This window comes from Triticum aestivum, chromosome 1D (genome assembly GCF_018294505.1).
Source record: "Triticum aestivum cultivar Chinese Spring chromosome 1D, IWGSC CS RefSeq v2.1, whole genome shotgun sequence".
Taxonomy (NCBI): domain Eukaryota; kingdom Viridiplantae; phylum Streptophyta; class Magnoliopsida; order Poales; family Poaceae; genus Triticum; species Triticum aestivum.
The window spans coordinates 482,296,222-482,322,830 of record NC_057796.1 but is presented as its reverse complement, the minus strand read 5'-3'; the positions used below and the strand labels follow the sequence as shown (position 1 = coordinate 482,322,830).

Genomic DNA, 26,609 nt, shown 5'->3' with positions numbered 1-26,609 from the left:
GTAGAACTGGAGGCGTCTGCACATCGACCCAGATGTCTCTATTACCTTCAATATCATCTTCCGGACGAATATCAAAGGTGATAACCATATCAGGCTCAAATGCATAAGCCTTGCATAGTGCTTGCCAAGTTTTGCATTCGAAATAGGTGTACGTGTCTGCATTGTATAATTTGACGTTGAAAGTATAACCATGCTCGGTCTTCAGGCAAACTCTCTTTACCTCCATAGTTTCCATAGTACTGAAACCTATCTTATCCAAGACAAAAATTCTTGCATGGCAGGGGATGCGCTAGTAGAATAGTGAAAATTTAAAATTATAAGTTGAAGCAAATGAAGCATATATAAGTCATGCTTAATTACGAAAAAAGACTTGTCGTTGTGACTTACTATATCCACTTCGAAGGTCTCATCCAGCTTGATGCTGAAGTGCCTATCATCAACAAGGAAATTTCTGTCGCACAGGCCGCGCTGATCTTCACAGTATTCGCACTTAATCAAATCTTTTTCGTCGTCAGACGACATTTCCTATGTTCATATAGGTGAAACATTAAACACTTACTAGTTCTATTAATTCAACTAATTCAACTACTTATAGTAGTTCAACTAGTTCTATTAATTCAACTAATTCAACTAAGCATTTAATAAAAATAAACTTGTTCTATTAATTTTCTTACTAAAATAAAGTAGCTAGTTCTATATAGTAATATTTTAATTAGATCATCAAATCTCAGATATCTAAATTTTCTTACTAAAAATAAACTAGTTATATTAATTCAACTAATTCAACTAAGAATTTACTAAAAATAAACTAGTTCTATTAATTTTCTTAAAGTAGCTATATGTAGTAATATTTTAATTAGATCATCAAATCTCATATACCTAAATTTTCTTACTAAAAATAAACTAGTTCTACTAATTCAACTAGTTCAACTAAGCATTTACTAAAAATAAACTAGTTATATTAATTCAACTAGTTCAAATAATCTCATATACGTAAATTTTCTTACTAAACATAAACTTGTTCTATTAATTTTCATACTAAAAATAAACTAGTTATGTTAATTCAACTAGTTCAACTAAGCATTTACTAAAAATAAACTAGTTATATTAATTCAACTAGTTCAAATAATCTCATATACCTATATTTTCTTACTAAAATAAATTTGTTCTATTAATTTTCATACTAAAAATAAACTAGTTATATTAATTCAACTAGTTCAGATCTCATATATATACCTAATTAATATCTAGCTAATTCATCTAAAATTGACATTAATATTTAACATCTTTTCCATATAATTCATCCAACATTAACATTTTAACAATATTATCTACGTAATTCATCTAACATTAATCTAAACAACAGAAAACAAAAAATAAGTAAAAAAATGTGTGTGTGTGTGTGTGTGTGTATGTGTGTGTGCATGAGCGGGGGGCGGCGTACGGGCGGTGGCGCGAGACGACGATGCGACGGGGACGTAGTATGGGGCGGCGGTGACGGCGCGATCGAGACGGCGACGTAGTATGGGGCGGCGGCGACGAGCGGCGGGGGTGACGGCGTACGACGGGCGGCGGGGGCGGCAAGGGCGGCGGGGCCGGCGAGGGTGGCACGCGATGAGCGACGACGCGACGGCGGTGGCGATGCCGCGCGAAAAAGTTGGAGAAGAAGTGGGTTGATGAAACTGATTTTTTCGTAACTGCCATATATACCGGTTCGTGGCTTGAACCGGTACTAAAGGCCCACGCATTAGTACCGGTTGAAGCCACCAAACGGTACTAATGGTTGTGCGCTGCCACCAGCGGTGCACAATGTTTAGTCCCACCTTGCCGAGCGAAGGGCAGCCGCACTGGTTTATAAACCCAGCCGCGGCTGCTCCTTCGAACTTCTCTATATAGCAGGCTTCTGGGCCTAACTTCGGCGCGCTGTCCTGTGAGCCTGCTGGCCCTTCTGGGCCTGTATTTGCAAACTCTAGGTCTAGCAGGCCCATTGGGCAGCGCCCCAACAATTTTTTATATAATTTTCTTTTATTTATTTCTGAGTAGTTTTTTTGCTGTATTTAGTTTCTTTGTGAATATAACAATTTTTTATATAGTTTTTTTCTTTTTTGCATTATTTTTTTCTGCTATTTATTTTTTAGTAATTTTTTTTATAGTTTTTGTCTTTTCTGTTTTATTATGATGCATACTGAACGCAAAAATAGGCTGCAGTTCAAATAAGTTTAAAAAACATTGAAGTGCCCGTGTAACAGATGAGTTCTCGTCTGAAACTCTGATACTCCGAAAGAGATTGTCCAGTTTGTACACGAGGTGCGTCCAGTTTTCGCCGTGATCCTCTCTACTCTTTTGCACATGCTATGCGGGTGAAATGATGATACCATGCCAAGTTCCAACATTTTCAAAGTTCATTTTGTAGTGATTTTTAATTTCACCGTGATTTAGCTCTCTAAACAAATCGGTAAATGACTGAAAAACAACAAATGATGTCAGAACGTGTTGGAAATTGATGACGTCGTATTGAATGATGCATACTGAACGCAAAATAGGCTGGAGTTCAAATAAGTTTAAAAAACATTGAAGTGCCCGTGTAACAGATGAGTTCTCGTCCGAAACCCTGATACTCCGAAAGAGATTGTCCAGTTTGTACACGAGGTGCGTCAAGTTTTCGCCGTGACCCTCTCTACTCTTTTGCACATGCTATGCGGGTGAAATGATGATACCATGCCAAGTTCCAACATTTTCAAAGTTCATTTTGTAGTGATTTTTAATTTCACCGTGATTTAGCTCTCTAAACAAATCGGTAAATGACTGAAAAACAACAAATGATGTCAGAACGTGTTGGAAATTGATGACGTCGTTTTGAATGATGCATATTGAACGCAAAAATAGGCTGGAGTTCAAATAATTTTAAAAAACATTGAATTGCCCGTGTAACAGATGAGTTCTCGTCTGAAACCCTGATACTCCGAAAGAGATTGTCCAGTTTGTAGGATATAATTTTCTTTTATTTGCAAACTCTAGGTCTAGCAGGCCCATTGGGCAGCGCCCCAACAATTTTTTATATAATTTTCTTTTATTTATTTCTGAGTAGTTTTTTTGCTGTATTTAGTTTCTTTGTGAATATAACAATTTTTTATATAGTTTTTTTCTTTTTTGCATTATTTTTTTCTGCTATTTATTTTTTAGTAATTTTTTTTATAGTTTTTGTCTTTTCTGTTTTATTATTTTCTGTTTTATTATGATGCATACTGAACGCAAAAATAGGCTGGAGTTCAAATAAGTTTAAAAAACATTGAAGTGCCCGTGTAACAGATGAGTTCTCGTCCGAAATCCTAATACTCCGAAAGAGATGAGTTCAAATAACAGATGAGTTCAAATAAGTTTAAAATCCAAATGTGGCCACCATCCCTTATCCACCGTCATCGCCATCCTGTCATCTCCATTGGGGCCGCGGGGGATCTGGCTTGTTGTACCATCGACCTCCAGGTTCCCCTCCCCGCCCCCTCCCAAACACAGTCATAATTACCGGCACCTCCGCTTCCCGGAGCTCGATCTCTTGGTCCCCCTTAGCATTAATGGCTTATGATGGACAATTTCACCTTGTCTATTTCCATTTTTGATGAATTTTCACATGCTCTAAGATAGCTCTAGTTAGTACCCATTTCGTTCCAAAATATAGTGCATAGAGATTTCTTTTCCTAGATGTTCTTTGTAAACTTTAATCAAGTTTATGGAGAAATTTACTATATGAATCTACAATTCAAAATAAATATCCTTAGATGCATCATAAAAATATGTTTGTGTAATTTTATTTATTTCATTAATACTTGCTATTTCTTATTTAAGTTTGTCAAAGTTTACGAAGTTTAACTTCAGAAAAAATGCACTATGCTTTTCTCGAATGGAGGGAGTACTATATTTTTATTGCAGATAGTATAACGAAAATCCGTTTCTGAGCTCGGGCTCAGCTGATCCTGATATCCACACCGATGATGTGCGGCAAGATCTGTGCGTCTTCCTGTATTTCCAGGTCGTATATGCCTTTTCCGCCTCGTGTGACAGCGGCGCATTTATGGAGACGGCAGGTCGCAACGGCGTCGCGGGACAGCTAGAGAAGCGATGGCTTGGCACCCCATCTGAGCCATCATGAGCCGTAGCAAGACTCCGCTCAGACGGTGTCGAGACATCCGCCATTAAATGCCCACCAGCCCAACTATGTCATTCACTCTAGCCACTACCCCATCCATCTCATGCACTCTCCCGAGCTAGCGCCTGCTCAGCCATCTCCATCTTCATCCTCGTGTGCGACGCCATGTCCGCATCGTCTTCATCCTCTCTCCCCGCCCCAGCCGATTGGCTGCTTCCTCTGATGGCATGCCCTCTCTGCGGCGACGAGGTCCTGACCGCCGTGGCAAGGACCGGTAACCTGGCTACTCAACGCTTCTACAAGTGCTTGAAAAAGGGCTAAAAAGCCAGAAAAATAACCCAGAATGGATCCCCGCGTGTTTAAGGTTCAAGGATGCAACCAGTGAAAATGAAACAAGGAAGTAGATTTTACAAACAGGGCCGTCACAACGGAACGCGTGAACGATACTAATTAACCAACATCTTCTAGCACACAAATCACCTACCAGTTCTCATTTAGCTACACGATCTAGTCTATTATACAGCGGTGTTTAGGCAGCATGCTGATAATGTCCTCCTCATCTTCAGAGTCTTCCACGTTGCCACCACACATGACACCAGATTGGTCGTCGACGGCAGAACTACCAGTGCTACGCGGCGAATCCGGAGCAGCAGCTGGATCGTAATCACCAAATCCTTCTTCCCGTGAATCTTGCCCCACCATGCTGCCCAAATCATGGGTGAGAGGCCGGTGGACAGACTCATCTTGCTGGACGACCTCGCCCTGAGAAATCAAAAGCTAACGAGATCAGAGAGGATTCAGTTATGCATCTGCTTCCTGCCTGAGAGTTAGCCGCAGATCGGGCTGCTCACCTCTCCATTAGTGTCGTCGACATCGGCTGGCAGATGCGTTGTGCTCCAGGCGCTAGATGCGGAGCCCATGCGGGAGGGAGGTGAAGGCTGCAGCAGGCAGAGATTTTTTGATTCAGAATCGATGTGCCGCTGAATCATATGCACAGATCGCTTCGAAGTTCAGAAAAAAGCTAGGGAGAATTCACGGGAAGATTCAATCCCACGAACGCATCATGCCCCGCCCCTCTGGTTGTGCCACTACTTGCCGATTCAGCGAGAGAACCTCCCATCGGATGCCAGCGATCGGTTCAAAAAAATTCGAAATCAGTTTGGCAATGGCGTTGGCCTGGATGTCAGCAAACGCCTGAAGTGTCTTCCGGACATCGTCTTCAGCCTGTTCACGGCTAATCTTCCCACAAATATTCTTGAGCGTCCCCTTCGTGAAAGTGACCTTCTCGACCGAACCAAAGAAGCTCCCAATTATACTGTATACCTTCCCAAGGTTAACATTGTTTTCCCTCAGTTGCTTTATCAAATCCTTGGTGTATACATCTATCTGTTTATGAGAAGGCCAGTGCACTTTCTCTCCCATTGTTAGCGACATGGAATGGTTGTGACTCGCTCGATGCTCTGTTATGTACCAGCTGTTGTCGGATGCACGCAGAAGCCTAATCAGAGCTGGGCACTCACATCTGCAGGACCGACTGTTTTCGGTTTCCGGTTTCCCCTTAGAACATCCAGCAAACATGTCAAAAGTAGCCCAGCTCTAGTTCCAAAAGAAATCTTGATCGTAGTCATTACTATTGTTTCCACATTTATGTTTTTAATTTTTATTTTGTTGCATTAAAAGTGTACTCACCGAGCAACCACAAACTATTTCCTGCATGCTTTTTGTCCTCTCGGCGTTGAGTCTGCTTTTTCCATATCTTATGCCAAAACCTACTTCTCAAGAATATAGATTATAGAAATCATATGCCTCGCCCGACGAATCAAAACTGAGTCCTAGCTCAGGTCTAACGACACTCTTGTCAGGCTGCTCTGCATATTTGCGGATTGAAACCTCGAGAGCACTCATCCTCGATGGGCATGGCACTCGGTCCGGTGGCGCACTTCCGAGCCGGAGCCTGCATATTTGCAAGAAAAATGGAAAATTTAGTTAATTTCCTTTTTTTTATTCCACACAGGTGATTCTTCTAATAGCAGGTTTTTTTTTTCATTTTCATATCTTTTTCGGTTTGTGTCCCCTTTGTTTACCCTAAACATAAACATCGGCAATTTGCAAATACCACAACGGCGCGCTGGCCTTCTTTTGCCCTGCCCGGAAATCCGTTTTCTGATATGATACTCCTAATAGCAGCAGTTTCTTTTCTCATTTTCTCCCTATTCTGGATTTGTGTCACATTTTTATATCCTGAACAGGAATACACGGCGGTCATGTAAAGTTAAATTTGCAGGGCATTTTGCAATACCACAACAGGGTTGCTGGCATTTTTGTCCTTTTTTGGATTCGTGTCTCATTTGTACATACTAAACATATATATATATATATGGTGCTCATGTATAATTAATTTGCAGGGCAATTGCAAAATACAACAACAGGGCTCTGACCTTTTTGTCCATCCGGGGGCTTGTGGATTAACCCTGTCAGTCTATTGAGCGGACCTCGTCGGATATTCATCACGAAAACGCTGGTCACCTTCTTGTCGGTCTGCAGCTGCTCCTTCGTCCTCCGTTTGAGCCAGCCCAGAAACACCATTCAGTTCCCCAACATCCTGAGTTGCACTCCCCTTCTCCAGCAGATAATGGAGTGGAACTGGATCTGGGTGGTCAAGCCTGTCAGCAAATCCCTCCAGTACGGGGAATCTGCGAGAGAAACGGCGAATCGACGGCATCAGGTTCAGATTTATAGGCAGGGCAGTTCAAGCACAACTCAAAGCTCGTCGCCGCCTGTAATCTAAAATAACAAAATTTGCAGAGATCTGCCCGGAACCAACCTGTCCACCGCGTCAAGCAGGAACTCCATACCCTCGGCGTCCATCCGTCGCTAGCCCGACGTGGAAACACCGGCGCCGCCGCAGTCCTGTAGGCCGACCTCCGCGACACTCTCCCCTTTTTGTCCCCCACACCCTAGGTTACCACGGCGGCGAGGGCAAATCTATCTTTTTTTTCATTTCTTCGCGAGTGGGGGTGCCCGGCCGACCGACAGGACGGCACAGACAGCGCCACCGCCACGGACCCATTATCTGATCCTTGGCCCAGACTAAAAAAGCGAACGTCCTGGTCCACGGCCTAGTCAGAAAGCCTACGTCCTGGTCCACGGCCCAGGCCGAGCCGCCGCGACGTCCGTCGGGCCGTGCCAAGCCGACCCCACGTATTGCACACTGTTTCCTACCGTATTCGGGAGTTTCGCTGTTTTACTGACGCTCGTATCTGACAATCCAGCTGCATTTCTTCACATCCCAAGACTGAAACGAACGAGCTAGATTATGGGTGCAGCTGAGCCCGAGCTCCAAAACGCCCCTCTCTAGGAGTACTGCAATTTACACATGAGAAGGAGATCGACCGTCCTATATCATTTAATTTGTACTATAATGGCTAATATTGCCATAATAATTAGGTATAACATATGAGCAAGCATCGGTCGACTCTTTCTTTTAGCGAGGATAATATCAGCAGACACATTAGTGAGAATAACATCTCTTAATAATATCATGTACTCTGTACTGTAATGGCTAATATCGCCAAATAATAATCAGGTATTCATATGAACATGCATCGGTTGTCTGCGATTTTTTTTTTGTCAAGGCCCCTTTAATAGTATCTCTGTCATCAATGGTGGTTCCACAATTTCAGTGATTCCCCAATAAGGGTCCTTCTGAAGTGTATCTGGTCAAGTCCTTTCCCCAAAACATCAGCTACTGAAGCATATATTATATAATCTAGGGCAATTGTGTTGAAGTGATTTGTCTCCCAACCCCCAATCTTCCCCAAATTTAACAATTTTGCCACTCCCCACGGAAAATTTGCATAGTGAAAAAGGTGGTTTTTGGATTGAAGAAAACCCTTCCAAAATTCAGAATCACCTTGTCTGGATTTTCCAGTAAGGCATCTATTTCTTGGATATTTTTATTAGAATTTTTTGCCAAAGCACCTCTGAATTGTAGATCTTCCACCACAACAAGACGGATATTTTTTTCACATTTACATAATTTTTCACGATAAATATATATATTTAACAAAAAGTAGAACATAAAATAGTTTAGGCAAAACCCCTTTAAATACAAAATTATGATTTTTTTGGGCTAGCCCATTTAGCAGTCTTGTGCTTTATTGGGCCTGTCGTGGAATAGGAGCTCCCACAACGATATACATGTGAGATCAGCCACTCAACAAATATCGTTGTCTCAAAAAAAAAACTCAGCAAATATCGGCGCACTATTATACTTTTTTTTGCGGGAGAAATACTTGTATTACTCAAAAATCAAGTCTTTACAATCATCTTTAACAATTTCCAAAACCTCAGAAGGACCGGACTGAATCCAGGTCAGAGTTCTACCCTCCCTTCTCCCGAAGGCAGCTAGACAATCACTAGCTTTATTTTGCACTCGCGACACATGAGTAATACAACTAGATCGAAGACTTAAGAGATACCTAATCACATTAATAAGGGAAGCATAAACGGAACGATCCTGTCCAGCACAAGTGATCATGGCCACCGCCTCCGAAGAATCCATCTCAATGGCAATGGGAAGATTTGACCTCTGAATGGATGTAGATAACCCCGCTTCCAAAGCATCTCTGCAAGAATACAGAACTCTGCAGGCTGAAAAGATAATGTCACCATTAGAATCCCGAAGGATCGTTCCTGCACCCGCTGCTCCAGTAGAAACATAGGACCCATCTATGTTGAGTTTAGCCCTGTCCGGGCTTGGTTTAGACCATCTAAGCGCTGGAGGTGTAACTCTGCCCGGCGTAGATGAAGAGCCAAAAACCATAGTAGACTTGCCCTTGATTGGATCCATGTTCGAGTTCAGTTTGATCGCCACCAGTGATTCCAAATAGCTTTGCAAGAACCGAACCGAGACCTCTAAAGGTGGGGCTGGTTTTTGATGTATTACCTCGTTCCGGACAAACCAGCTACGCCAGAAGGTCATGATCATCATGCATCGCTCAAGTTCACTTAATTGTGAAAGGGCATTTAGCAACCACTCCTTTCCACTAATAAACAGCTTATCAATACTAGGTAACCTCCATACCTTGGCCATCTCCTGATACAAATCTCGCCCAAACTGGCACCGCACAAAGGGATGGAAATTGTCTTCCTCCTCAATACCACAAACTGGGCAGGTACTGGACACTTCTAGTCCAATTTTATGCTTGTTTCTCCACGTGGGGAGACCGTCCGTTGCTACTCTCCAAGCAAAGTTTTTGACGGTAGGGGGCGCCACATTCTTCCATATGTATGACCAGCACGATCTACTTCCATCTGGAGACGAGCTAGACGAAGTCGCCATTTCTCTGTGTGTTTCGTCAAACGCCAACATATAAGCACTCTTTACTGTAAACACCCCCAGCTTATTGGGTCCCCATGCAATAACATCTTCGGCCTGCCTCGGTGAAGCTCTAATTTTTAGAATTTCGTCAACATCCGCGGCCAGAAAGTACTGCGCCAACAACTGCCCCTTCCATGACCCATTCTCGTTGAGGAAATCAGAGACGTAACCGAAACGACATCTCCCTTGCAATGAGATGGGCTTATATGAATGAGGCCTCGGGATCCAGTTGTCGCGCCAAACTCGTATGCTTCTCCCATTTCCCACACGCCAAACCAATCCCTTCTTTAACAAGTCCAAACCGTGGCTGATTGCCTGCCAGGAAGAGGATGCATTTCCCGTGAAGGCCGTATCCTCAAGCTTACCCTCTGGGTAGTACCGTGCTTTCAGAACTTGCGCACATAAACTGTCCGGTCTAGATATCAATCTCCATGCCTGCCGAGCCAAAAGCGCTTGGTTAAACAGGCAAAAATCACGAAAGCCAGCTCCCCCTCTGTTGGGGATACAACTACTGGTGTCACCCGCCCAGGAGGGGCCGGGTTACATTGAGACGATCATCGCATGAAGCCCAGAATCAAGCTCGAAGATGGCGGGTCAGTAATAGGCTTAAGGCCCAGAGGCGGCTTAAGGCCCGTAGTGGTAAACCGCCGTAAGGCGTGACTTGTAGTGTAAGGCAAGAATAGTTAAGAGTCCGAGCCGGGCGTTGTTTATAAGCCAGCCGGGACTCTGAGAGCCGCTGGGCGTTAACCTCTCTATATGAAGGGACGACCCGGCGGCGGTTCAGGAGAAGTAAGATCAGATCGATAGCCAAGCAGAGCGGTTTAGCTCCTGGTCATCGAAACCCTAAGCAATACCACCTCAATTGGAAGTAGGCTTTTTCCTTCAACGTAAGGGGCCGAACCAGTATAATCTTCGTGTCCTTTGTCCCGTTTAACCCCTTTAAGCTTCCCAGCGGCGATGGCTCCACGACTAAGTCCTTGCTCGAGGACATCTGCCGTGACAATTCGACGACAGTTAGGGCCCACCGTGGGGCCAGCGCATGATGGATTTGAGTTCTTGAAGGGCAGCTTCGAAGGGCTCAAGGGATACGCTGTGGGCCGGATGACCAAGAGTCGTCGCGGCAAGCTCTACATCGACGATGCAAGCTGGGGCCCCGACGCCGGCTCAATCGAGTACGGGTACCGGGTCCCCTTCGGCGGAATCCACGTTTTCATTGGCAAGATTGGCGAGTCGGGCCCTGAGCCGGACCTCTGCGCCGACCTCATCGAGACGGCTCAGCGTGCAAGACCCGCCCGGCTCTGCCTGCCTTGAAGCGTGCTTTCGTGGGATGCGTCCATGGAGGACTCTCTGAAGGATCTGGATCTGGCGATGAGACGGCCGCTCGCTCTGACGACGAGTCGTCCACAGATGAGACCAACTCGTTATATCAACTTCAAGATGGCAGGCTCAAGGGTTGTTCCGATGGCGACAGTGTTCCGGACCCCTTTGAGCCGCCCAGCCGGGTTGGAATCTTCATGGCCGGCGCACAACCCGTTCAAAACCCCGCTGCTGGGGCAGGGGGCCCTGCGCACTCGCCGGCTCAGGTGCTAATGGATCTCACAGATAAGATGACGACCCTGTTAACCGCTATGGTCGTCCCTGCGGATCAAGCTCAGCATGATGCAGAGGTGGCACAGTTAAAGCTGGATATAGCGAGAGCCAAGGAAGATCTGGCAGCGGAAGGGATCAGGATGGCTGCAGAGCGGGTGGCTCTCGACGCCCAGACTCAGCTGATTCAGGCGCAGTCTTTCCGGCTCACGATGGATCAGAACGCATCCAATGAGATCATGAGAAGGAGGCATCAGAAGGCTCAGTCTCGACTCCCTCCGGTTTACGATCCTCGAAACCTCTTCAGCATGCCTATTGCCGGGCCCAGTAACCCGCCAGAGATCACGGCACCCGGGGCTAGAACACCAATTCAGCCACAAGTGATGGGGCCTCCCCGTGTGAAAACTACCCCGCCTCAGTACGTGCCAATACCACCGGGTCATTATGCCAACCCGTTGGAAAACATGGTCGCCGCGGCGGCGCGACTGCCGGCTCTCCCAATCGAGGGCGACTCTCCAACGGCAGTCGAAACCCGCCGGGTCAGAGAACTTCTTCATACGGCTCTGGCGCAACACGAGGCATATTCATATAGCCGGGACAGGATTCATTCAACCCCTCGTCCAGGCCGGAGCCCAAGTTATAGCAGGCACATGGTTTCAGCGACCGGCTCAAGCAACGTCCGGCGCCGTGACTTGCCAGCTGGCCACGGCCCGGCTCATAATGGAGCCTTTAACGCGGCAGACCCAGACAGAGCACGGCAAGAGGCGGAGCAGATGCCTCAGTTGACGGCTTACCAGCCCCTCCCGGTTTATCCGACGGCTTCTATCGAGGCGGGTATACCTGCGAGGACCAGAGGTGTCCCTTGTCTGGTGCCGGCTCTCCGTAATGAACGTCTGCCCAAGGATTTCAAAGGACCTAGGAAGGTACCTAATTATACGACTGATTTACAACCCGGGGCATGGATCGAGAGCTACGAGATGGCTATGGAGTTGCTAGAGGTCAGCAAAGCGGCGATGGCGAAATACTTCACCATGATGTTGGATGGGACCGCCCGCACTTGGTTGAATGGACTGCCGCCTAATTCTATCGGGTCATGGGCAGAGCTAAAAGCCCGGTTCATCCAAAACTTCAAAGGTACATGTAGGCAATCTATTTCAATTGTGGATTTGACTAACTGCAAGCAGTAGGAGGGCGAGTCTACAACCCATTGGGTTCGCCGGGTCAAAGAGATAATACATTCGTCTGATAAGATGGATGCCGGCTCTGCAGTTTTAATGTTGGAGCAAAATTGTCGTTTTGCGCCCCTGAAGATGAAGCTCGGGCGGCTCAAGCGCGATTGCAATGATATGGGTATGCTTATGGCGGCTCTGGTCAAGTACGCCGACTCTGATAGTACCAAGGATCCCGCGTCGGATGATGAAAGGACAGGGAAGGGAAAGAAGAACGGCAATGGCAAGGGCCCTCAGCATAACCCGGCGAACCAGGGAGGTAACAAACGTAAGGCTGATGGCAGTATGGAGTTTGTGGCCAACGCCAATGCACAGGGTAACAACCACCAACGTAAGGGGAGACCACCTCCCCGAGCCGGCGGGTCAGGCCCAACGCTTGAGCTATTGTTGAATGAGCCTTGTCCAAGGCATGGCTCTAGGGAGAAGCCAACCACTCATCTATGGAAAGACTGCGCAATCATGAAAGCCTTCAAAAATTCCAACGCTTTTAATGGCAACAATGGGCAGGGCGGCGGCTCAGGCGCCGGCGGCTTTCATGGCCTGGGCGGCGGCTCAAATTCCAATTCTCAGAGTTTTCAAGGGGGTTTTAATCAGCAATCTGGCCAGGGTAATCAGCAGCAGCAGGGGGGATACCAGACCAATCCAAAGCAGCTCAATGGTGGACAGTATCATGTGTTCACTACCAGTCTGTGCAAGCGAGACCAGAAGCTTCATAAGAGGGCTGTAAGTGCTGTTGAGCCGGCGGTTCCCCGCTATTTAAGATGGTCTGAGTAGCCTATTGTATGGAGTAGGGAAGATCATCCTCCCCGGGTTGATAATTCTGGTCACCTGGCCTTGGTGGTGGCTCCTCAGGTTGGGGGGTATAAATTCACTAAAGTGCTCATGGACGGAGGCAGCAGCATCAACATCCTCTATTATGAGACCATCCGTCGTATGGGATTAACTGATAAAAACCTCAGCCAGTCCAACACTGTTTTCCATGGGGTGGTGCCCGGTAAGTCGGCGTATCCAATCGGTAAGATCGAGCTGGAAGTAGCCTTCGGAGATGAGTACAACTACAGGGCGGAAAAACTAACCTTTGAGGTGGTTAAAATCAGAAGTCCGTACCATGCTTTATTTGGGTGGCCGGCTTACGCCAAGTTCATGGCACGGCCGTGCTACGTGTATTTGCAGCCCAAGATGCCGGGTCACAATGGGACCATTACGGTTCATGGCAGCCGAAAGATAGCCTTGGAGTGTGAGGAAGGTGACGCTGCTTACGCTGAATCTGTTTGTGCAACAGAGGAGTTGAAGTTTTACAAGGATAATGTTGACCCGGCAGATATGACGTCTTTGAAAAAGCCAACCACGGAGCATGAGTCGGTAATGAAATTTAAGTCGGCCGATGAGACTAAACTTGTTGACTTTGTTCCGGGTGACTCATCTAAGCAGTTCAGCATCAGTGCCAATCTGGATCCAAAATAGGAAGGCGCGCTCATCGAGTTCATCCGTGAGAACAGGGACATCTTTGCATGGAAACCTTCTGACATGCCGGGTGTACCAAGGGAACTCGCTGAGCACACTCTCAACATTGATCCGAAATTTAAGCCAGTCAGGCAATTCCTCCGGTGGTTTAATGAGGAGAGGCGGAAAGCCATTGGTGAGGAGGTAGCCCGGCTCTTGGCGGCCGGGTTTATCGTTGAAGTCTTTCATCCAGAATGGTTAGCTAACCCGGTGCCCGTGCTCAAGAAGAACGGCACCTGGCGTATGTGCGTGGATTATACGGATTTAAACAAAGCTTGTCCGGCTGATCCTTTTGCTCTCCCTCGTATTGATCAAATTATTGATGCTACGGCGGGTTGTGAGCGTTTGAGTTTTTTGGATGCGTATTCTGGTTACCATCAGATCAAAATGGCTGTTAAGGACCAAGAGAAGACGGCGTTCATTACTCCTTTTGGAGCCTTCTGTTACGTGTCTATGCCTTTTGGGCTCAAGAGTGCACAGGCGACTTACCAGCGTTGCGTGCAGAATTGTCTTCATAATCAGATTGGGCGCAACGTTCATGCCTATGTGGATGATATCGTGGTCAAATCCAGAAAGAAGGAGACCTTGATAGATGATCTGAGAGAGACCTTTGATAATCTCCGGGTCTACAAGATGATGCTTAACCCGGCCAAGTGTGTTTTTGGTGTTCCTGCAGGCAAGCTCTTGGGTTTTCTGGTTTCTCACAGAGGCATTGAAGCTAACCCGGAGAAGATCAAGGCAATCACCTCTCTGGCTAAGCCGGCGTGCATAAATGACGTCCAGCGTCTGGCGGGTCGGATCGCTGCTTTGAGTCGGTTTATAAGCCGGTTGGGGGAAAAGGCCATGCCACTGTATCAGATGATGAAGAAAACAGATGACTTTGTCTGGAATGATGCTGCTAATGCTGCTTTTGAGGATTTGAAAAGACAGCTAGCTGAGCCGCCAGTCCTTGCTGCTCCTGTCGACAAGGAGCCTTTGTTGTTGTATGTAGCCGCTAACACACGAGCCGTCAGTGTGGCTGTGGTGGTGGAGCGTAAGGAAGCGGGTAAGGAACATCCGGTTCAGCGGCCGGTTTACTACGTCAGCGAAGTACTCGTTGAGTCCAAACAACAGTATCCACATTGGCAGAAGCTTGTGAAAGATCGTGGATGTCGCCTAGAGGGGGGGGGGGTGAATAGGCACTTTAAAATAATTACGGTTTAGGCTTGAACAAATGCGGAATAAACCTAGCGGTTAATTTGACAAGCACAAAACCTACAACAACTAGGCTCACCTATGTGAACCAACAACTTATGCTAAGCAAGATAAACAACTAAGTGATAGCAAGATATATGACAAGAAACAATATGGCTATCACAAAGTAAAGTGCATAAGTAAAGGGTTCGGGTAAGAGATAACTGAGACATGCGGAGACGACGATGTATCCCGAAGTTCACACCCTTGCGGATGCTAATCTCCGTTTGGAGCGGTGTGGAGGCACAATGCTCCCCAAGAAGCCACTAGGGCCACCGTAATCTCCTCACGCCCTCGCACAATGCAAGATGCCGTGATTCCACTAAGGGACCCTTGAGGGCGGTCACCGAACCCGTACAAATGGCAACCCTTGGGGGCGGTCACCGAACCCGTACACTTTGGCAACCCTTGGGGGCGGTCACCGGAACCCGTCGAATTGCTCGGGGCGATCTCCACAACCTAATTGGAGACCCCGACGCTTGCCCGGAGCTTTACACCACAATGATTGAGCTCCGAACACCACCAACCGTCTAGGGCGCCCAAGCACCCAAGAGGAACAAGCTCAAGGGTACCAAGCACCCAAGAGTAATAAGCTTCTCAACTTGTAACTTCCACGTATCACCGTGGAGAACTCAAACCGATGCACCAAATGCAATGGCAAGGGCACACAGAGTGCCCAAGTCCTTCTCTCTCAAATCCCACCGAAGAAACTAATGCTAGGGAGGAAAAAGAGAGGAAGAACAAGAAGGAGAACACCAAAAACTCCAAGATCTAGATCCAATGGGTTCCCCTCACATAGAGGAGAAAGTGATTGGTGGAAATGTGGATCTAGATCTCCTCTCTCTTTTCCCTCAAAAACTAGCAAGAATCCATGGAGGGATTGAGAGTTAGCAAGCTCGAAGAAGGTCAACAATGGGGGAAGAACACGAGCTCAAGAGATGAAGTAGAATGGGGAAGAAGACCCCCTTATATAGTGGGGGGAACAATCCAACCGTTACCCCCACTACAGCCCCGCAGAGAGCGGTACTACCACTTGCCCCTATAAGCGGTACTACCGCTCCCCCTCGCGGTACTGCTGCTGGGCCCAGAGTGGTACTACCGCGGTGGCAGGGCGGTACTACCGCATACGAGCGGTACAACGGCCCCCACTGCCGTGGCCAGTACCGTAAAACCCGACACGAAAAAAGACCCCTCGAATCGAGGCGGTACTAGCACAAGACCGCAGCGGTACTACGGCTGGGGGCTACCAGCGGTACTACTGCTCAGGAGCGGTACTACTGCTCAGGAGCGGTACTACCGCTTGTAGCACCCAAGCGGTACTACCGCTCCGGCCCGCGGTACTACCGCTGGGACCAAAACTGCCATAACTTCTGCATATGAGCTCCGAATTGAGCAAACTCAAGCTTGTTGGATAGAGGAAGACGAGTAGCATCAAAACAGCGAGTGAACTCCTCTATGCCAACAAATAGAGGAGTGAAACCTCCAACCGAGAAGAACCGACATAACCTCCAACATCGAAAACATCATAGAAGATGCGAGTGAACTCCGTTTTCGATGAACTCGAGCTTGTCATCAAGATGACCATAAGCTCCAAAACTCACAAAGAAAAGAACCAAACAAGAACCAATAAAGATGATGCAAGGATGCAATGGTTTGAGCTCTCTACGAATGATACGATCAAGCTACTCATCAAGAGCCCCCCTTGATAGTACGGCAATCGATCCTATAACCCGGTCTCCCAACTACCATCATGAGACCGGTAAAATAGAAAACCTATCAAGGGCAAACCTTTGCCTTGCACATGGTCCACTTGAGCTAGATGATGGCGATCTTGACTCCCTCAAGTTGGACCACCTTTCTTGGTTGCGTTGGCTCGATGAAGACTAGTTTGATTTCTCCCCCATGCTCCACTATGGGTGAGCCACTCTTCCGCACATCTTCACAAGTCCATTGTCACCACAATGGACGGCAAGCTTCAAGCATTTGATCTCTTCATGATGCTTCACTTGAACTTGCACACCGCAACATCTTCACAAGTCCATTGTCACCACAATGGATGATAAGCTTCAAGCATTTGATCTCTTCATGATGCTTCACTTGAACTTGCACACCGCAACCTAACCACACAAAGAACTCTCACGAAGATCATGGGTTAGTACACAAAGCGTAATTGACAATGCTTACCACACCATGGGATCGCTTGATCCCTCTCGGTACATCTTCTACGCTTTGTGAGTTGATCAAGTTGATTCACTATTGACTTAGTCTTGATCAACCATGAATCTTTTCAACTCTCTTCATTTGGATGGTGTCTTGAAGATATACATGAATGATCACACAATCTTCTTCTCCAAGACATGCTTGCAATAAGCTCAACTCTCACATGACTAATCTTTGGATAATTCCTTAATAACACCTTGGTCACCACATAAACTCCTTGAAACCAACACATGAACTTCAAGAAATGCCTATGGACAAATCCTTCAAATATAACTCAAGGCAACCATTAGTCCATAGAGATTGTCATCAATTACCAAAACCAAACATGGGGGCACCGCATGTTCTTTCAGCTTGTCTATGGGGTGTTCATGGCAAGACGGGCTTAAGCATTATTTCCAGGGCCACCCTATCACTGTGGTCAGTTCTGCTCCCCTAGGAGATATCATCCAAAATAGAGAAGCCACAGGAAGAGTTGCTAAGTGGGCTATAGAACTTGGACCTCATGGTCTAAAGTACGTGCCACGCACTGCTATCAAATCTCAAGCATTGGTGGATTTCATTAACGATTGGACAGAGCTGCAAGTGCCTGAAGGGAAACCGGATAATACATACTAGACTATTCACTTTGACAGGTCCAGGCAATTGGAGGGCTCGGGGGCTAGAGTTGTGTTAGCTTCCCCTCGAGGTGACAAGTTTTGTTATGTACTACGGTTGATGTTTCCCTGTACTAACAATGCAGCTGAGTACGAGGCCTTGCTCCATGGTCTTCGGATGGCTAAGGAGATGAGCTTAAGCCGGGTAAGGTGCTTTGGCGACTCAGATTTAGTGGCCCAACAAGTATCAGGCAAATGGGATTCCAAGGACCCCCTCATGGCGGCTTATCGCCGCGAAGTTGATGCCATTGCTGGACATTTTCAGGGTTACCAAGTAGAACACATCGATCGTAGAAAGAACGAGGCGGCTGATGCATTAAGCCGGTTAGGCTCTCAGCGAAAGCCGGTGCCGCGTAATACTTTCTTGGATATTCTACATAACCCTTCTGTCAAGTTGCCTACAGAGGAAGACTTGGCTGTTCCTGACCCAGAAGCACAGTTGGTGGCGGCTCTCCACGTCATCCCAGATTGGACAGTGCCATACTTGGCTTACATGACCCGGGGAGAATTGCCTGAGGATGAAACTTTGGCCAGACAAATAACCCGGCGATCTAAGTCAATGGTAATTATCAATGGTGAGCTGCATCATCGCAGTGTCACTGGAGCTTTTCAGCGTTGTGTTTCCTCTGAGGAAGGTCAAGAAATTTTACGTGAGGTTCACGAGGGGGATTGTGGCCATCATGCCGGCTCAAAGTCCCTTGTGGCCAAGGCTTTTCGTCATGGTTTTTATTGGCTGACGGCTCATGCTGACGCAGAGGACTTAGTCAGTAAATGTGACGGTTGTCAGAAGTTCTCAAGACGTGCTCACGTGCCGGCTCAAGAGTTGAGGATGATTCCAATCACTTGGCCGTTTGCAGTCTGGGGGCTTGATATGGTTGGGCCTTTCAAAAGGTCCAAAGATAAGAAGACCCACCTCTTGGTGGCGGTTGACAAGTTCACAAAGTGGGTTGAGGCAGAGCCCGTTAGTAAGTGTGATGCAGCCACGGCGGTTTAGTTCATGAAAAAGGTGATATTTCGCTTTGGTTTTCCACACAGCATTATAACTGACAATGGTACCAATCTGTCTAAAGGCGCCATGGAGGAGTTTTGTCAACAAGAGCATATTCGGCTTGATGTTTCATCAGTGGCTCACCCTCAATCCAATGGTCAAGCTGAGAGAGCCAATCAGGAAATTTTGAAGGGCATCAAGCCCCGGCTTTTGGTCCCTTTGCAACGGACGCCGGGTTGTTGGGTGGAGGAGTTACCATCCGTATTATGGAGCATCAATACTACTTCTAACAGGTCTACGGGTTACACGCCTTTCTTTATGGTTTATGGAGCTGAGGCGGTCCTCCCTAGCGACATCCGTCATGATTCGCCTCGAGTGGCGGCTTACGTCGAGGCAGATAATGAGAGAGCGCGTAAAGATGCTCTTGACTTGTTGGACGAACAGCGTGACATGGCAGCAGCTCGCTCGCCGATTTACCAACAGGACCTGCGTCGCTATCATAGCCGCCGGGTTAAGTCCAGGGTCTTTCAGGAAGGTGATTTGGTGCTCCGGCTCATCCATGATCAAACAGACGCACACAAGTTATCCCCGCCTTGGGAAGGGCCCTTTGTGGTTAGCAAGAACTTGCACAATGGGTCATATTACCTTATCGATGTTCGGGAGCACAAAGATTCACGTAAATCGGAGGAGGAGACCCGCCGGCCGTGGAACATAGCTCAGCTTCGGCCTTATTACACTTGAGCCACCGGCTCTGATAATGTATATATTTCTATAGCCATGTATATATTGTGATAAATAATAAAGCAGGACCTCTGTCCTTTTTTCCTCCAAAGGTAAATGTATCATTGTTATTTTCATTATAATATTACATGCTCACTTGGAGGTTGATCCGGCTTATGATCATATTCGAATCTAGCCGTTAAAAATATGATCACTTGGGGGCTTCCTGTTCAAACATAGGTCGTATTCGAACCAAAGAGAACATAGCTGTCGATACCCACTTGATTGGCATATTGCCGAGCTCATTGGGGAGTTTTTCTTGATCATATTTGAATCATAGATCAACCCCCTTTGGGAACCGACGTGGATCGTATTCGAATCAGCGTCATTAAACAACTCTCAAGGTCATTTGGGGGCTTCCTGTTCAAACATAGGTCGTATTCGAACCAAAGAGAACATAGCTGTCGGTACCCTCTTGATCGGCAACGCCAAAGCCACTGGGGGCTATATGATCGTATTCGAATCTTAGCTTAACCCCTTTGGGACGGTTCTCTGGTCGTATTCGAATCAGAAGCCTCCAAATTTTTGACATCTTTTTGTTGCAAACAAGTTCTTTTGATCATATCAAAAGTATTCAAGGGTGGTTCTAATTCCACCGGCTTAACCTTGATTAATAATGTTGATGGCACATAATAAGTATTATAAGTGCTGGTGAGCCGGAGTTCTCAACCTCATTATTCGGGTTATATAAACCGGAAGTATATTTGAAGGCTCGCAGGTATGCTGTTATGGTTATCTCGAAGATATAATTGAGGGCCAGTTTATTATGACCTTGATTCATATTCCGGGTTATATGTGAAATAGGTGACTCTCCATGCAGTAAGCTGCCTAGAGACTTGTGATTTGTTTTTCTATGCAGGACAATTGAGGACAGCTCTTTAAACATAAGGAAAACAGAGGATCAAGCATAACCCGGAAGAATATAAAAAGGGCAGCTTAAACAATGTTGAGTGTTACGCACATGCGTGATGGCACGACAAAATTAGGTGTTTGTCCTACTCTATTACATGACTCCCCGAGTCCGAAAAGTGAGGCATCGTCTTTTAAGACATCATATGAGCCGCCTGCGAGATCAAGGGTGTTGTTGGCCTGAGGTTTCCGGGTCATCCCTCTCCGCTCCTCCGGCTGTGTCCATGACCTGGAAGGTTGATGATTTCCAGTCAATGTCACTCAAGGCTTCAAATTGAGCCTCATCATCAATTAACCCGGCCGGGTCAACTTCAGGGGCGAAGGTATGCTTACGAGTCGGAGGAATCAGGCTGACTGCTTCATAGCGTGGTGTTGGGATCCTCTGATTCTCCGCGTCATAGCCCGGTTGATACTTGGTAAGGTCTGTATCATTACCAATCAAGGTGGCCACCGGGCGCACGCTCTTCACACAGGCGGCGAAGTCTTTCTGGTCAAAGGGGGTGCCGTCTTCCTTCAAGCTGGGGTATCCAAGAGCGATGTCGGCCGGGTCTAGCTCCGGTAGAAACGCCTTGGCCCGGCTCAGAGCGGCTATAGCTCCGGCTCTTGCAGAAGCCCGTCTCAACTCTTGGAAGCGTTGAGGAAGTACGGCAAGCCGCCTGAGTACATCTGCCAGGTGAGTGGGAACCTCATTTGACAGAGCCACAACGGCTAAGGCACGCTGTGACCCGGTGTAAAGTTGTTCTACCAAGGTATAAACCGCCTTCAGCTTGGTCAGCACGTTCTGATTGAGATTGGAACTTCTGGGACCTGCATTACAAAGTCAGGTGAGCTGATGGCAATGGTGATACTTATGGGAAATGAACGATGTAAACTAGTTAGAAACTTACAGAGTAACTTACCGAAGATTGCGGAGACCATCTGAGATACATGGCGTTTTAAGCCGGAAAGTTCGGCGGTTCTTTCAGTAAGAGCGGCCTCCGCTTGTTCGGCCCGGCTGAGCAAGGCAGTTTTCTCATCCGCCCAGGCTTTTCTTTCTGCTTCAAACTTTTTCTTCAGTTTCTCTTGTGCAGATACACTGAATTCAAATTTGGAATTGGCCTTTTGGGTCTCACTTTCCTGAGTCTTCAGGCGGTTCTTTAGATCAGAGATTTCCGATTCAAATTTCTTACAGGCGGCCTGTACAAATTCCGGGTTACAGTTAGGGTGATTATAATGCAACATTAAGTCCCAAGCACTTTGCAAGCAAAGACACTTGGCACTTGGGGGCTAATGTATGCTGAAAAGCTCTATTTACAGTGCCGGTTCATGAAAATAAGTCCCAAGCACTTTGCAGGCAAAGGTACTTGGCACTTGGGGGCTAATGTGTAAAGTTGCTCAACTACTTGATTAAAGTAAGGAAAGGACCAGGTCAACTATGCTGTTTAAGCCGGCCCTTGAGTGTTACCAGGTAAGCCGGTTTTCTTGCAGTGATTATTGAGCCGGTATTAAGTCTACAACATATTTTATCATAAGTCATAGACTTGGGGGCTGGCATGGTAAGGATAACTATGGAGTAAGCAAGAGAGTCATACCTCAGATTTTTGCTGTATTTGCTTCACCATGTCAATTTCCAGGTCCCGGCTGTTGTGCACTTGATTAACATAGCCAGAGACAATATCTCCAATGCTCAGATTAGCATAGTCAGTGATGTCCAGCCTGGCCCTGCGGCGTTCCAGAAGTTCTTCCTTGGCAGAGCATCTAGCTAACACGGTGGGTCTTCCCGGTTCGACAAACTCTGTCCGGGTGATTACAACGTCCGGATCATCTGGATGAGCCGGGCTGGGGATCTCCGGGTTATCAGAACCTTCCATAACTTGTTCATCAGATGGAGCAGTGGTGGTTTCAGGAGCTGGTGCAGACGGCGGCTCATGAGCAGAAGCTTCAGGTTCAGTCAGGACCGGCTCTTCGGCCGGCTTATTTTTCTTCGCCCTCTTGCTGGGCTTTACTTGTACACTGAAAGTCAAAGAGTTAGTGCAAAAACATGAGTAAGATATGCACAAATTAAGCTGATCATCATTACCCGGGTGCGGTCTTGAAGGCCGGCAAGCTAGACTGCATTGAGTCGCCGGAGGAAGGTGAAGTTCCCTGGTAGTTTGAATCATAAGAATTGAGTGGTTGACGAGTGACGCCCGCCAAAGGATGAAAAGGATATAAGTCGGAGATAACCTCAGTCCGGCGCTTCCTTGTTGCTTCGGGTAAGCCGGAGGAGAGGTCTGCGTCTTTGCTGGTCCGGGTCTGCCTCCGGCTCTCATAATTCTGTCGCTTCAAAAGAAATTGAGGATCTTGATAAGCTAAAGGATGTGAAAATCTTACTTTCCGGGTTACTCTTCGAACTTTCCGTCTCGGCAAAGGCTCGGAGTCGGATGAAATTATAGTTACCTCTTCATTCACTTCATGACTTGTTCCAGTGTCCTCCTGCTGATAATCCGTGTCAATAAGATGGTTAAAAAAGGAGCCTAAAGAGTCAAGAGCTACCTCTGACTCGGAGGTGTCTTCCAGACGAAGCAGGTCCGAGGCGCTAGGTTTACTCCCCTTCTTACGGGGAGCGGCTTTCCTGGCGGCTTTTTTAACTTTCCTGGCTTTCTTGGCAGCTTCGTGGTCATACTTGACCTTCCAGAATTTATCATTAGCCTGTAAAATACAACAAAGGTTAGTAAGTTAAGACAAAATCGTTAAAATGGAAGGAGAAGCATTCAGGTCAATGGTTTACCGCTGGAGCCGGGTTAGTCTTGCAGAAAGGGCTTAAGCCCACTCTCCCGCAATCTGCCAGGCTCTCGTTCAGAAGCGACTTGGTTGTATCATCAATGACGTCCTCAGGTAAGTCGTCTGGACTGTGTCGTAGAGGATCATCTTTCTGGCCTGTGTAATCACACATCAAGCCGGGGCGGCGGCTTAAAGGAATCACCCGCCAGGCAACCCAGACCCGGACCAGATCAATACCATTCAAGCCGTTCCCCAGAAGAGCTTTGATTTTGTTGATGGTGGGTGTAAGTGGTTGACGTTCAGCTTGAGATAATTTGTCTGGCAAGGGGTGATTTGATTCCAGACGCAGGGCGCGAAAGCCGGGCAGAGGGTTCTCGTCAGCCGGAGAAGTGTCCTGGCAGTAGAACCATGTCTGGTTCCAATCTTTCGGGTGGCTTGGCGGCTCAGCATAAGGAAAGAGACAATCTCTCCGTCGTTGGATTGAAATTCCGCCAAGTTCCAAGCTAGGCCCGTTGGCACATTCATTCTGGCGGTTCAGGTAAAATAACTCCCTAAAGAGCAGCAAGCTGGGTTCTTCTCCGAGGTACACCTCACAGAACACTTGGAAGTTGCAGATGTTTGACACGGAATTGGGTCCGATGTCTTGAGGTCGCAGGTCAAAGAAGTGCAGGACATCTCTGAAGAATTTTGAGCCGGGAGGAGCAAAGCCCCGGTTCATGTGATCAGTAAATATGACAACTTCCCCATCCTTGGGTTGAGGCCTCTCTTCTGACGGGTCAGGAGCACGATAGGACATGACCTCTTTCTTTGGCAGATAACCCGTTTTCACGAAGTCAGCTAAGATGCTGTCGGTGACGTTGGATCTAACCCAGTTGCAGGTGATGGGTGCTTTGGGAGCCTTAGGTGGCATTGTGAAAGATGGAAGCCTATGACAAAATAAAGTTTCCGGTTCAAATTTAAGCCGGAGGAAAATTTCAGTTCAGTATTCAAGATGGCGGCTTATGAAAGGGCCTAATGATATATGGTTAATTGTGTCAGGTTATTTAAGCCGCCGTGGATATCATGAGCAATTAAGTTATTTAACTCTATTATGAATGATCCAGAAATTTCACAAAGCATGGCTTCTTTTAAGCCGGCGATATGACCCGCCATGGTTAACAGATGCAGTTTAAACAAGTTTCACAGATTACAGGGATTATTTTGGATCAAACGATCATCCAGACAGAAAAATTTCTAGACCTAAAAACTGATACGGAGAAGATCATAAGCTCTAAATGAGGTCTTTTTGCAAGCAAAAGGGGTCTGCTAATATTGAAAATGGGCGTGAAACGACTACCGCCGGAGTTGTGCATGACTCTTGGATCAAAGGGAGCCATTGTGGAAGAACTGCGAAGGAATCGCGAGGAACTACGAAGAACGCAGAAGAACTTGCGAACCCTAATGTGGATCTAGTATACGGGACGGCGAGGACTTACTGGTACTGACGAGCCGCGGAGATGCGTCGCGGTTCTCTGGTCAAGACAGGTCGATGCAGCGGCCTTGGTTGGTGCAGACGGGATGCGCGACGGCGGCGGCGGAGCTCGGGCTCTGGGGTGTCGAGAGGAGGAAGATGATGGAAAGAGAAGAGTGACGAAGACCTGAGGGCCGGGCCTATTTATAAGGGACGACTAATGAGTGGGCGCGAGAAACGAGGAGGCTGAAGACATGATTATCCAGCTGCAGAGGCGCCTCGATTTTTGGGATAGTTATTAAGATAAGGATCCGTTGAGATACGTTGGACGGGACGTGCATTAATGGCGGATGACGTCACAGCGGGTTACCAAGAATCCAGAAGATGACATCATGGCGGGTTATAACCTTCGCGCAAACAGAAGCCGGAAGATTTTCTCTTAAGGTATTGAAGATTGACATGAACCGGTTCAAATCAATCTGGGGCCTAATGTTGGGGATATAACTACTGGTGTCACCCGCCCAGGAGGGGCCGGGTTACATTAAGACGATCATCGCATGAAGCCCAGAATCAAGCTCGAAGATGGCGGGTCAGTAATAGGCTTAAGGCCCACAGGCGGCTTAAGGCCCGTAGTGGTAAACCGCCGTAAGGCGTGACTTGTAGTGTAAGGCAAGAATAGTTAAGAGTCCGAGCCGGACGTTGTTTATAAGCCGGCCGGGACTCTGAGAGCCGCTGGGCGTTAACCTCTCTATATAAAGGGACGACCCGGCGGCGGTTCAGGAGAAGTAAGATCAGATCGATAGCCAAGCAGAGCGGTTTAGCTCCTGGTCATCGAAACCCTAAGCAATACCACCTCAACTGGAAGTAGGCTTTTTCCTTCAACGTAAGGGGCCGAACCAGTATAATCTTCGTGTCCTTTGTCCCGTTTAACCCCTTTAAGCTTCCTAGCGGCGATGGCTCCACGACTAAGTCCTTGCTCTAGGACATCTGCCGTGACAATTCGACGACACCCTCGGTCCTTTGGTTGCATGAGATAATCCCATCCTCTCCAGTGGACCTTCCTCTTTCCTTTGGCTGAACCCTAATAAAAATTCCTGACCATTCTTGTTAGATCATCACATACTGAAAATGGCAATTTAAAAACTCCCATGATATAAGTTGGTAGCGCCTGTGCAACAGATTTCACTAGTACCTCTCTCCCAGGCTGGGCGAGTTGTCCATCTCCCCACTGAATCAGACGTTTTGTCAGGCTTGTCTGAAGATTTTGAAACTTACCCTTAGACATGCGCCCCTCAGGAGTAGGCAGGCCCAAATACTTCTCCTCAAAAACCAGACTTTGGACTTGCAACACTTGCCGAACCTCCTCTTGAACTGTGCTCGGACAAGAAGTACCAAAGAACATGGAGCATTTATCATAATTAAGACTTTGCCCAGTGGCTGCACCATACATGGCTAATGCGTCCATAATGTTCTCTGCCTGAACCCTAGTTGCCTCGAAGAACAACAATGTATCATCAGCGAATAATAAGTGGGATATACCTGGTGCTCGCCGGCAGATTCTCACCGGGGTTATAAGGCCAGTAGCCACTCTGTTTTTTAGTATAGCAGAAAGCCCATCCGCAACAAACAGGAATAAGAATTGTGACAGGGGATCACCTTGCCGAAGCCCACGCGTCGGTGCAAATGAATCCAAGAGAGTTCCGTTTAATTTGACAGAATATCTCACTGATGTGACACAAGTCATTATCCAGTCGATCCATCGGTGAGAGAACCCCAACTTTTGCATCA

General features: G+C 47.1%; 1 long non-coding RNA gene across 2 annotated transcripts; it reads right to left on the bottom strand.

Moving 5' to 3' along the window:
• Positions 1-4,461: 4,461 nt before the first annotated feature.
• Positions 4,462-7,194, bottom strand: LOC123177668 (uncharacterized). 2 transcript variants are annotated; one of them, XR_006489054.1, is made up of 5 exons: positions 6,969-7,194; positions 6,583-6,837; positions 5,834-6,098; positions 4,996-5,701; positions 4,462-4,906 (listed from the first exon to the last, which is right to left on the bottom strand). It is a non-coding gene; the product is annotated as an uncharacterized lncRNA (long non-coding RNA). The 2 variants fall into 2 exon arrangements; XR_006489053.1 differs by having other exon boundaries at positions 4,996-6,098.
• Between the last annotated feature and the right edge of the window lie 19,415 nt (positions 7,195-26,609).